The following is a 14,167-nucleotide window of genomic DNA, read 5'->3' on the forward strand; positions in this document are numbered from 1 at the left end:
AATTTAGTGTTAGCCTTTCATACCATCTTTCTAGGTGACCTGTCCTTTAAATGGTTTGAAAGACATGTTATCTATTGCACCTGTCATACCCTGTGGCAGTCAGTTGTGCAGAGAGAGAGAGAGAGAGAGAGATTATATTGTCTCCTTTCAGCTGCACGCATGTGATTAGACAGGCAGTCCATTTTTGCGAAGTACAGTACCAGCATCCCCTTAATACAACGTGAAACCATCAAGTTTACGGTCCTGGTCCCTGTTGCAGGTTTAAGAGAATATAGAGGGAATCATACCTTAAGAGAGAGAATGGTGGGCAGGTGATCAGAATCGTTGTGTAGAGAGTGACACATATGGAGGGCCGTGAAGAGGGGTAGCAATGCCTGGTGAAACTCTATGTAGGTATCCTGAAAAATGAGCAGGAAGAAGAAAGGTTAGCATAAATTTGGATGTTAGTTGAGAATATGGCTAAATCAGGTAATGTATTTTATTTAGTGGTAGGTGGTGGTGACCATCATCCACTCACTTGATGTAGTGCTGCCTACAATACTTCTTCCTTAGCCAGTATCATTCTTTTTCTGTGCCTACTCTCCTCTCTTCCTATTTCTCCCATCTTTCCTGTCACTTCTTATTGGTTTTCTTTCCTTTTCAGGGGGCTTTACATTGAGTGACAAGCCAAATGGTTTCCTCTGAGCCAGGAAACCATTTACAAAGCTGGGTGGTAACCATATAACCATACCATACATGCTCCCTACGTGTCAGCAGGTGGGTTCGTGGAGGGTTAGTGCCCCTCCCTGTAAAGTAAATCACTCAAAGTCAAATGGCCACCCCTTATGGGATTATGGTGTCTGGCCATAGATAGATAGATAGATATTTTATTTACAGTATATGTACAGTGTATATATTCGTTTATTTGCAAGCCACGGCCAGAGGGATATGTAACATCACCATGTTGTATTCTGTGTAGTAGCCTGGGAGAGGGATTGGAGATGAGGTTAACATTGCTTAATAAAAGAGCAGTGAAATGGCGGGAGACAGGGCAACATGGAGGCGATTTGTTTGTGGCCACCCCTTACAGGATTAAGGCGTCCGGCAGTTGATAGATTTATGTTAAGAATAATTTTATTGTGAAATGGCAGTGTCTTCCACATTTTTTTCCATTATTGTCACATAGTTATATTCATCTTACAGTGATGAGGAGGGGTAGATTGAGATGGTTTGAGCATGTGGAAAGGATGGAGGATGACAGTTGGGTGCAGAAGGTGAGAAGTGTGAATGATAGGAATAGGGTTGTGAGAGGCAGACTGAAAAAGATCTGGGATGAGGTGATAGAGTGTGACCTCAGGGGCAAGAGACCGAATAGGAAGGCTGCCAGAGATCAAGCAGTGTGCAGAGCCACCATTAGGTGACCAAGGCTGATGCATGCAAACATGTTGGAGCCTTTATAATAATACAAATGACACAACAGTAAACAGAGGAGCCTGAAAGTGGTAAGACCACCCCCACTAACCCTGACATGTTGTCTTTGTCAAGATTGTATTCCTTTTAGCCCTATGTTAACACCAGCCAATATTTTCAGCCTAATGGGAAATGATGTTTGAATGGGAAATTATGAGAAATATGAAAGGCAGAATGCAATGTTGGCAAAGAAGTCAGAGGAGAGAATGAGTGAAGTGGGTGGGAAGAAGCAACAGCAAGGCAGCGAGCGAGTTCCCAAAATCACCTTGGGAGAGAACACAGCCTTATACGCCCCTGTCTGCACGATTGACAAGTTCATGCGACACTCCTGGATGTCAAAGGGGTACAGAGTCAGGTCGAAGTTGCAGCCAAAGGATGCCACGAAGTCCTCCACACGTTCCAGGAAGGCAGAGGAGTTGGGGAGGTACACGAAGGCTGAAAAGCAAGAGGAAGTGGAGAAGGCTTAAAGTCCTACTCTGGTTGGATAAGGAAGCTCCCTAACACCTTTTCCTAACCACTTTATTTCTCCTTGTGCCTTTTTAATAATTGCTTTAATCTTATTTATTAAGTCTGTGTTGATAATACAAAGAATAAGATAAAAGAGACCAGTAAGGTGTAACATGCATAATAAATCACTAAGGAAGAGGTGTTAGTAACCTTTCTCACCTTACAGGAATGGGCTTAAAGTTATGGGAATTGGTTATACAGATGTCATTAAGGAAGTCATCAAGCTACATCAAATTCCCAGTCAGTGTTACATCCAAGGGGGGAGGGGGAGGCCAAGGATGAGATGGAGGGATGGAGTGGAGACGTATATGAGAGAGGGGGGTATGAACTGGGAGCAGGGCAGTGAAATGGCGGGGGACAGGGCGACATGGTGGCGATTTGTTTGTGGCCACCCCTTACGAGATTAAAGAGTATGGCAATAGATAGATTGATATATAGACATTATTTATTCTGGGTATGGCAATGTTAGGAAGATTTACATAACAGACAAGGGCAGTAAGGAGTATCCAAGTAAAATAAATTGCATTTTTTTTTTTTTTTTTACATGTCCGACTCTGGGCAAAGGCTCAGGGCCTATTTCTTGGGGGCAGTGGCCTATCTCAAGGCCCAGTAGTCCTCCTACACCTCCACATGGTGAAAGGTGCTAGGGAGCTTCCTTAACCAACGGGAATATCTATCTATCTATCTATTGCCAGGCGCCTTAATCCCGTAAGGGGTGGCCACAAACAAATTGCTTCCATGTCGCCTTGTCCCCCGCCATTTCACTGTCCTCCCAAATCACACACCCCCTCTCTTATATAACTCCCTCCATCTCATCCTTGGCCTCCTCCTCCTTCTCCCCCCCCCTCAACCTCACTCACATACACTCTCCTCGTCAGTCTCTCACTCTCCATCCTCTCCACATGGCCAAACCACCTCATTGTGTTTCTCCTAACGCTTCCTATCACATCCACATCCACACCACAACGCTCCTTCACTTCCTCATTCGTCTGTCTGTCTCTCCACGTAACTCCACACACACATACACTCTCCTCGTCAGTCTCTCACTCTCCATCCTCTCCACATGGCCAAACCACCTCAGTGTGTTTCTCCTAACGCTTCCTATCACATCCACATCCACACCACAACGCTCCTTCACTTCCTCATTTGTCAGTCTGTCTCTCCAAGTAACTCCACACACACATACACTCTCCTCGTCAGTCTCTCACTCTCCATCCTCTCCACATGGTCAAACTACCTCAGTGTGTTTCTCCCAACGCTTCCTATTACATCCACATCCACACCACAACGCTCTTTCACTTCCTCATTTGTCAGTTTGGTTCTCCACGTAACTCCACAGGCTTCTCTCAGATGACGGGAATATGAGCCATAATATTTCATGTGACTTGCCCCATTAGCCTGCCTGTTCAGTCCAGTGATATATTTCTCACTTTAATCAGGTAATGACAAAACAATATTATGCAAATTCGGAACAACCTCTGCTATACTCCCTTCATTCTAACTTGGCCTAAAATCGCCACCTCCATCTTAAATTCTGAATAGTTACAATAGATTAACAATATCATATGGTGCTAGTCACGAAGAAGTGCTATGGAAAGGATATAGAGCCACAGTAATGTCTTGTTCTGCCACTGAGCTATGTGAAATAATATGCAAAATGAAAATCTGGGCCAAGTTAAGGTGAAAAGAGTATAGTGAAGGGATTAATTAGGCACACACACACACACACACACACACACACACACACACACACACACACACACACACACGCTACCCTCTCTCTTACCTACCTTCATCTCTTCATCTATTGCCAGGTGCCTTAATCCCGTAAGGGGTGGCCACATACAAATCTCCTCCACGGTGCCCTGTCCTCTTGCTATTTTGCTGCCTTGCTTCCAACTCGCATCCTCCTCTCCCATGTCTGTCCACTCCATCCCTCCATCTCATCCATGGTCTTCTTCTCATACTTTCCCCATCCACCTCACTCACACTCTTCTAGTCAGTCTCTCATTCTCCACTTCGTCCCTCCATCTCATCCTTAGTCTTCGTCTCCTAGTGTCCCCCATCCACCTTACACACATGCACTCTTCTAGTCAGTCTCTCATTCTCTCCACACCATCCCTCCGTCTCATCCTTGGTCTTCTCCTCCAAGTGTCCCCATCCACCTCACTCACACACATTCTACTCGACAGTCTCTCATTCTTTCCACTTTATCCCTGAGTCTCATCCTTGGTCTTCTCCTCCTACTGTCCCCATCCAGCTCACACACACTCTTCTAGTCAGTCTCTCATTCTCCATTCTTCTTAACTGTCAATATGTCTTCTAGTGTTCCCATCCACCTCACTCACACACACTCTTCTAGTCAGTCTCTCACTCTCTCCACTCCATCTCTCCATCACATTCTTTGTCTTCTACTGTCCCCATCCACCTCACACACACTCTCCTAGTCAATCTCTTATTCCCCTACCTTCACAACTATCAATCTCCCCATTCACTTCACTTACATACACTCTTCTAGTCAGTCTCTCATCCTCCTACCTTCATAGCTATCAATCACATCCACGAGGCCACTGCCATTCCTGTGGGCCTGGAAGGAAGTAAAGACAGTGTCCCCGTTGAAGTAGGCAAAGGCATCTTCAAACAACGCATTTTGCAGCCAGTACCGCGGCGCCCATAGAGTGTCGGTGGGCAGCTGGTTGTCCTCCTTACGGTCACGCAGATGGGAGAGCCTCACGCGAGAGTCATGCCACTGAGTCTGCAGCTGGAAGGGGAGCAGATGGAAAGATGTGGGAAGCTGGAAGGGGAGCAGATGGAAAGATGTGGGAAGCTGGAAGGGGAGCAGATGGAAATTGTACACGCAGATGGGAGAGCCTCACGCGAGAATCATGCCACTGAGTCTGCAGCTGGAAAGGGAGCAGATGGAAAAATATGAGTAGGAGTCAAGAATAATAAAATCCATTGGCCAGTTGGAGGAGCTTCACACAGGAGTTTTGCGAGTGATTCCGTGGCGGGAAGAGACTAATTTGAAATGAAGCAGAGAATCCTGCTTGTGTCTTTGAATCTGGAGAAAGGAAAAATAAAGAAAATGTTAGATGGTGCAAAGAAGAGGCGTAAAAATGTTAGATGTTGCAAAGAAACTTCTTAAAAATGTTAGATGTTGCAAAGTCGTAAAAATGTTAGATGTTACAAAGAAAAGTCGTAAAAACGTTATATGTTGCAAAGAAGTCGTAAAAATGTCAGATGTTGCACAGAGGTAAAAGTGTTAGGTGTTGCAAAGAAAAGTCATTGATCAAGTTTGAAGAGCTTTATACAATAGTCCTGCCACCCGTTCAAAGCTGCAAGAGTTAACCGTTACTCCCAGTCCTTCATTTATGCAACAGATCAACTCTGGAACTGTCTCCCTCTGTCTGTATTTCATACTTACTATGATCTCCAGTCTTTCAAACGCAGTGTGTCCAGGCATCTCGAAAGGAACGGATCTTGAATTTGGCTCTCTTTTGTATAGTTTTTTTTTTTCCTCTTGGAAGGAACGGTTTGCACGCTCCTGGCCTTTGGTTCCTTCTTCCTTGCATAAGAAAAAAAAGTGGGATGGAGTGAAGGAAATCGTATGAAATCTTTCCTCAGGGTTAGAAGTTATGGAGGGAAAAAGAAAGATGGTGTAAGATGAAGCCAGCAATTTCAGAGAGCACTTGCATTGCCCTCCATCTCTCAGACTCATAGAACAGATATCATAGCCATAGCAATCTTGAACAAACAGCCTCGGGAGAACCGTTACATCTACTGTTGTTTGCTTTCCTTTATACTCCTTCAACAGTCTGTCCTTTGGTTTGAAGTTGATGGTAAAGGGAGAGAGAGAGAGAGAGAGAGAGAGAGAGAGAGAGAGAGAGAGAGATAAAGTTAAGGCTGGAGTTGGAAGAGGTCACACACCAGAAAGCCAGGCAGGAGACAGGACGTGTGTGCTGGGCATTCCCCAGGTCCTGTTCTCCCCACTTACTCTTTTTTTAATCAGCCCATACAACACTGACCGGGCTAATGTATGGCCCGGCCTGTACTATATGTGCAGGGAATCTTTCAACGAACGAACGATGGAAGAGGTTCATTCAGTATAATATTCTCGTCAATGGGTACGGAGGTGGAAAGGAGAAGGAGGATAGGAGGGTTCGCGCTGAGTGGAAAATCTGCCAGACACCGCCAGAAACTATGTCTCATTTTCGTTTTGACGGGCTAAGGGGGACTTAGTTAAACTTCAATGTTCTTTTTCTGATCGATATTTACGATATTCTATCTATCTATCTATATACCTAGGCTGCTTCCCCCAAGGATATTGGTTAAGCAAATACCTTTAAAAAAATATAAATTACTCTTACTTGTGCTATTTCACCCAAAATATCGCCTAAAAATTCGTATATTTATATATTCTTCCCTAAGAAGGTTAGGTGTGTATCTGTCAATAAAACGGTTTTTGGACTGTAAGAAGTATAAAAGGCCCCTCTCCCGGTGACGACTCGAGGTGCCTGGAACCACTGTCTGACTCTCTTCTTCATTTCAGCAACATTCATGGCCTTTCCTCTAACTTTCGCTCTGTTGAGCACCACCTCTCCTCCTCTAAACCTCACCTTCTTTTTCAAACTGAGACTAAGCTGTCTGAGGCAACTGACAGCAAACCCTTTTCAGTATCCTCCTACTTTCTCTATACCCATTTCAAAGCCAAAGGTGGCTGTTGTGTATATATACGCAACGACTTATCTTGTTCTCATGTTCCTGAACTCGATTCTTCTGAATTCTCTACACTCTGGCTTCGGCTTTCCTGTCATTCTCTGACTAAATATATGTGTGCTGTTTACTTATCCCCTAAATCTACTGACTATCAAAAATTCTTCGACTATCTTACTTCTACGATGGAACACATTCTATCCATTTCTCCTTTCTCAGAAATCTCCATTCTAGGAGATTTCAATGGTCACCACCACCTTTGGCTCTCCTCTCCTTTCACTGATCCACCTGGTGAACAAGCCTACATCTTTTCTATCCTTAATGACCTAGAGCAGCTTGTACAGCACCCTACCCGTATCCCTGACCACCTTGGAGAGAGCTCCATCATACCTGACCTCTTCCTCACAACTAATCCTTCTGCTTACTCTGTTAATCTTTTCTCTTCGTTGGGCTCCTCCGATCACAACTTTATTACCTTAACCTGTCCTATCACTCCGGTACGGCCTGTGGACCCTCCAGGGAAACGTCGTCTGTGGCATTTTGGAGCCGCGGACTGGGAGGCCCTCAGGCAGTACTTCTTTGATATTCCTTGGAATGATTATTGCTTCCATGGCCGTGAGCCATCTGAGTGTGCCTTGCACATTACGGAGGTTATTCTCTCGGGCATGGAAGCATACATTCCTTTCTCATATCCTTTGACTAATGCAAAAAAGCCTTGGTTTAATAACGCTTGTTCTAATGCTGTCCGCAACAAGGAGAGGGTCTACAAAAGGTACCAGAGCCAACCCACCCCTGAATCACATCATCTTTACGTTTCTGCCCGAATCGTGCTAAGTCTGTTCTTCGCTCTGCTAAAAATAATTTCATCCATACTAAATGCTCTCAAATCTCCAACTCGAATTCTTCCCGCTCCTTCTGGCACCTTGCCAAAAATCTTTCTAATAACTTTACCTCATCATCCTTCCCTCCTCTTTTCTACTCTGATGGTTCTGTAGCTATTTCTTCTACTGATAAAGCAGATCTCTTCGCACAGACTTTCTCCTCCAATTCCACCTTAGGCGATTCCGGTGCTGTTCCTCCATCACTTCCCCCCTCTGACTTCCTCATGGCTGACATTAAAATTTCTTCAGCTGATGTATTTTCTGCCATCACTGGCCTCAGTACTAACAAGGCATATGGGCCTGATGGGGTCCCTCCTGTTGTTCTCAAGAACTGTGCTTCTGTGCTTACACCCTGCCTAGGCAAACTCTTTCGCCTTTGTCTGTCAACTTGTACCTTTCCTTCTTACTGGAAGTTTGCTCTCATTCAGCCAGCCCCAAAGAAGGGTGACCACTCCCAACCCTCCAACTATCGTCCAATTGCTTTAACGTCCTGTATTTCAAAAGTTTTCTAGTCAATTCTCAATAGAAAAATTTTAAGGCATCTTTCCTATCACAACCTTCTTTCCGATCGTCAGTACGGGTTCCGTCAGGGACACTCCACTGGCGATCTTCTCACCTACCTTTCAGACTCCTGGTCATCCTCCTTTCGGGACTTTGGCGAAAGCTTTGCCATTGCACTTGACATCCCAAAGGCTTTCGATCGAGTCTGGCATAAATCTTTAATTTCCAAACTGCCCTCCTATGGTTTCTATCCTTCTATCTGTGCCTTCATTGCTAGGTTCCTTTCTGGTCGTTCTATAGCCGCTGTTGTAGACGGCCATCGTTCTTCTCCTAGATCTATCAACAGTGGTGTTCCTCAGGGCTCTGTCCTATCACCAACTCTCTTCCTTTTATTCATCAATGATCTTCTAAGCTGTACATCTAACCCTATCCACGCATACGCTGATGACTCCACCCTTCACCTTTCCATTCAGTTCCCGCAACGCCCATCTCAACAGTTACTTCAACAAACAAGGGTTGGCTCGTATCTCTGACTGGGGTAAAAATACTATGGTTGTTTTTAATGCATCTAAGACTCAGTTCTTACACCTGTCAACCAGACAAAATCTTCCACAGGTATACCCACTAATGTTTAATAATATTCAGCTTAATCCTGCATCATCCTTGAACATGCTTGGGGTTTCATTTACTCGGGACTTATCTTGGAAAGATCATATTACATCTCTTGTAAAATCTGCTTCCAAGAGATTGGGTGTGCTAAGCCGACTCCGCTCTTTCTCTACCCCTGCACAATTGTTGACTCTATACAGGGGTTTTCTCCACCCCTGTGTGGAGTACAACTCTCATGTGTGGGGAGGCTCCCCACATACAGCTCTTCTCAATAGTGTGGAGTCAAAGGCTTTTCGTCTCATTAACTCTCCTCCTCTTAGTGACTCCCTTCAACCTCTGTCTCTTCGCTGCACTATTGCATCTTTATCTCTTTTCTATTGCTACTTTAATGGTCACTGCTCCTCTGAACTGTCTGCTTGCATTCCTCCACCTCTACGACGGGCGCGTAGCACCCATCTGGCAGCAAACTCTCATCCCTTTTCTGTCCAACTCTCTAATGCAAGAGTTAACCGTTACTCCCAGTCTTTCATTTATGCAACAGGTCAACTCTGGAACTGTCTCCCTCTGTCTGTATTTCCTGCTGCCTATGATCTCCAGTCTTTCAAACGGAGTCCAGGCATCTCAAAATGATCGGATCTTGAATTTGGCTCTCTATTGTATTTTGTTTTTCTCTTGGAGGGAACTGTTACTGGGGGCTCATGGCCTTTGGTTCCTTCTTCCTCGCATAAAAAAAAAAAAAATAATGACATTCATATACTGTATAATCTGACTTGTACAAAAAATGACACATATGGTCGATCCATAGTTTAATATTTATTAGACTCTAAAATGTTACGGAGTATCGAAGCCTAACGCTGCCAGACGTACGAAGCAAGCCAGCTGATGGAGCAGATCACAGAGCGAGTAAAGACTCAACTGTTTTGGTTCGCTTGGAAAACTTGTTGTACCCAGTATGCCAAACTTTCAGATGGGAATTATCGTACTGGCCTCTCAAAATTATCGATTTTTTGTTGGAATTATCGTACATCATTATTTTTTTAAAACAGTGTTTAAGAATCTGATGTAATCTATTTTAAAACGGTCACCGATGCCTTGGTTATTTACTGAAAACTTACCCATTACAATTATCTTCATAAGAAACGTCGTTTTGTAAGGACTGACGTGTACTCAGGTGTTTATTTATCACCTTATTTTGTATTAGAGTTAGAGCATACCATGAAAATCTCATAATGATAATATTACGATAGTATAATCATATCCTTTATTACAAGAATAATACTTCAAGGAAAAGAAATAGCCTTAGTGCCAATCTAGAAAATCACTTTGACTAGCAACAGAATGCAGTCCATAGAACTTAGACAATTCATAGAAATGTGCTTACTCTTGCAGGTAATAACTCAGTAAGACCATAAAAAAAATATATTTTCAGTGATGACTATCACACTAGCCCTCAAGATCCTCATCTGTCCAATTGTGGAACAACTGTGCATGATTAGCTATGCGTGCCTCAAAATTTACTGCCGTGCTAGCTTTCAACCCGAAATTATCGTACAAACCGTATGATAATAGAAAATGGTATAGTACATCGTACCAGAGGCAATATTATCGTAGGTATACGATAATTATCGTACGTGTGGCAACACTGGTTGTACCGGAGGCAGCAACTAAATATCGACATGCTTTCTTGAAGTGAATTAAGTTTTATTCTTACTCACAGGGAGTTTAATGTGTTAGTATGAATTATAATCAGTTATTATTGTTGGTTAATGATATACATATATATATTTCTATGCATGCATAAACCAGGCTGCAACCGCTGTGAAATATTTTTTATATTACTGTATTTTTTTCATGCTGCATTGACAAAGCACTGTTTTATGGAGAAGAAATAGAATATCTACATATTTTTACAATATATAAGATGCATGAAAAAAGCCATTCAATCATTGCCCGACGTGTGATTTTTTTTCCGTCTGAAAAATTAAAATACCGGTGATATCTGGCATTTCTCCAGTCACGCGAAAGCATAGTCAGTCTTCACGCAAAGAGTATGGTATAGTGTGTGTGAGTGGGGGGGGGGGATATACTCCTATTTTCGGCGAACCAGTCATTCCCTATATCAGAAGAAGTGTAATTTAAAATACTTATCTCTTAAATAAAGGTTATCAAAAAATCATGCTATTGAAAAAAAAAAAGTGGGATTTGATTATACATTTTTTGAATTTGGTTATGAGTCAGCGTGAATTCAAACTTACTAAGAATCACCCCCCCCCCCTTTACCAAAATGCTGGATGTGGCCCCGGGAAGTGATCATAGATGAATGTGAGAAGGATTGATAGTAGTAGTTGGTAGTGGTGGGGGGTGTTTTTGTTGTAATAGTAGTAATGATTATTCCTATATTATTATTGTTGTTATTATTATTATTATTATTATTTTTATTATTATTATTATTATTGTTGTTGTTGTTGTTGTTATTATTATTATTATTATTATTATTATTATTATTATTATCATCATCATCATCATCCGGACCTCCTTTCCCACCCAAGGGCAGGGTGAGGAGTAGCAAAGTCCAGACAGCCCAAAATTGCCCAATCCAATGGGTCACGCTTCCATTCACTCATCATTCAAGCCCCCGGAATCCTGGCTCTATCGGATACGCTAAAAACATTCACCACGTTCTGTAGCTTCACATAATCGTATCCGACAGAGTCAATCCAGACGCTGCCACGTTAAAAAGGGTGCCAAAAATCCCTGATCATGCACATCTCACAAAATTCATCCAGCCAGCTCGATCTCCTGTCGGTTCCCTAGCCTCATCGACTTCCAAACCTCTCTTCCTCACACATTCATCCACCATATCTCTCCACCTTCTCCTTGGCCTACCTCGCCTCCTCTCTCCTTCGAATTCGCTCAGATATACATTCTTCACCACTCTATTGTTATCCATTCTCTCCACATGACCATACCATCTCAGTACACTCCCTTCAATTCTGGTGTCCACCGACTTCCTCACTCTGCATCTTTCACGAATCACATTATTTCGTATCCTATCCACCCTCTGTACTCCACATTCATTCCTTAGCAGTCCCATCTTCACTGCTCTTACTCTTGACTTTTCATTTTCATGCCACACCATAGTCTCACATCCATATGTTAAAGTTGGCACTAACACTTCTTCATGTAAGCCTCGTGCAGCTGCAACACTCAAGCCTCTGTTTCTTATCAAGGCCTTCATTGCACCAGCTACTTTTCTTCCTTGTGTCACTCTACTTTCAACTTCTTTTGCACATTTTCCTCTCTTTTCTATCACTGTACCCAGGTATTTGAAGTCTCTCACCAATTCCAGTCTCTCTCCATTCACTGTTACATTGCACTGGGAGTCACCTTCTCTCTCAATAACCATCACTTTACTCTTTTCTACATTTACTCTCAAGGAACGACACTTACAGACATCAGCAAAACTCTGCACTAGCCTACCAAGTTCTTGTCCGGTACTTGCAAGCAGTACTGCATCATCAGCATACAACAAATTTGAGATATTCCATCCATCACCATTCATTACCAATGCCATCTCTCTCTCCATTACTCCTGTTTTTACTTCTCTCATCACCCCATCCATATATACTGTACATTGAACAACCATGGGGACATCATACAACCTTGTCGCACACCCACACTGATTGTGAACCATTCACTTAGATGCCCAATAACCCTGACACATGCTTCACTACCATCGTAAAACTCTTGACGGCACCTAACAGCTTATCCTCTACACCGTACATGCGCAAAACTTTCCACAATCCTTCTCTGTCCACTTTGTCATATGCTTTTTCCAGATCCATGAATGCAATAAACACCTTATGGTCCGTCTCACAAGCCTTCTCTACTATCTGTCTCACTGCAATTATTATTATTATTATTATATTACTATTATTATTACCAGTATTGTTGTTTGTATTTGTTATTATTATTATTATTATTATTATTGTTATTTGTATTATTATTATTATTATTATTATTATTATTATTATTATTGTTGTTGTTGTTGTTGTTGTTGTTAGTAGTAGTAGTAGTAGTAGTAGTAGTAGTAGTAGTAGTAGTAATAGTAGCAGTAGTAGTAGTAGTGGCAGTAATAGTATCATTGTTATTATTGTTGTTTTTAGTAGTAGTAGTAGTAGTAATATCATTATTATTATTATTATTATATTATACCGAGAGCCAAACACGCAGCTGGTTCTTCTCCACACTGACATCCACTATCCTCCTTACTCCGACCACCAGGGTGAGGGGCGTGAGGGGGGCGTGGGGGCTGGTGGCAGGGTAGGACTCCGGCAGGGGCAGCAAGACACGGCACTGCTCTTCGTCAGAAAGGTCCCCGCAGTGGTCTACCCCGTCACAGCGCTGGATGAGAGGTATACACGTGCCGTCCCTGCATGTATACTGCTTCCTATCCTGCAGGTGAGATAGATAAAGTGATAGATAGACTGATAGATAGATAGATCGATAGAATTACTCTGTCCACTCCGTCACACCCCTCAGGGTATACACGTGCCGTCCCTGCATGTATACTGCTTCCTATCCTGCAGGTGAGATAGATAGAGTGATAGATAGACTGATAGATAGACTGATAGATAGGTAGATCGATAGAATTACTCTGTCCACTCCGTCACACCGCTCAGGGGTATACACGTGCCGTCCGTGCATGTACAGTATACTGCTTCCTATCCTCCAGGTGAGTAGATAGAGTGATAGATAGACTGATAGATAGATAGATCGATAGAATGACTGTCCACTCCGTCACACCGCTCAGGGTATAACGTGCCGTCCGTGCATGTATAGTGCTTCCTATCCAGTAGGTGAGATAGATAGAGTGATAGATAGAGTGATAGGGATAGATAGATAGAATGATTGGTACATAGAAGGGATCGATAGATAGATAGACTGATAGAAAGAATGATTGATAGATAGACTGTTTGATACATAGATAGACTGATAGATAAAATGATTGATGCAGAGATAGAAGGGATAGATAGATAGATTGATAGATAGAATGGCAGATTGATACATAGACGGAAGGGATGGATAGATAGATCGATAGATAGAATGACTGATTGAGATAGACTGCTTGATACATAGATAGAAGGGATAGATAGATAGATTGATAGAATGACTGATAGATAGACTGATTGATACGTAGAAGGAATAGATAGATAGATTGATAGAATGACTGATAGATAGACTGATTGATACGTAGAAGGAATAGATAGATAGATTGATAGAATGATTGATACATAGATAGAAGGGATAGATAGATAGATTGATAGAATGACTGATTGATACATAGATAGAAGGGATAGATAGATAGATTGATAGAAAGACTTATTGATACATCGATAGAAGGAATAGATAGATTGATAGATAGAATGATCGATACATAGATAGAAGGGATAGATAGATAGATTGATAGAAAGACTGATTGATACATAGATAGAAGGGATAGATAG

The sequence above is a fragment of the Coenobita brevimanus genome, chromosome 80 (assembly GCF_032717465.1).
Source record: "Coenobita brevimanus isolate Jiangsu-jjx chromosome 80, ASM3271746v2, whole genome shotgun sequence".
Taxonomy (NCBI): Eukaryota; Metazoa; Arthropoda; class Malacostraca; order Decapoda; family Coenobitidae; genus Coenobita; species Coenobita brevimanus.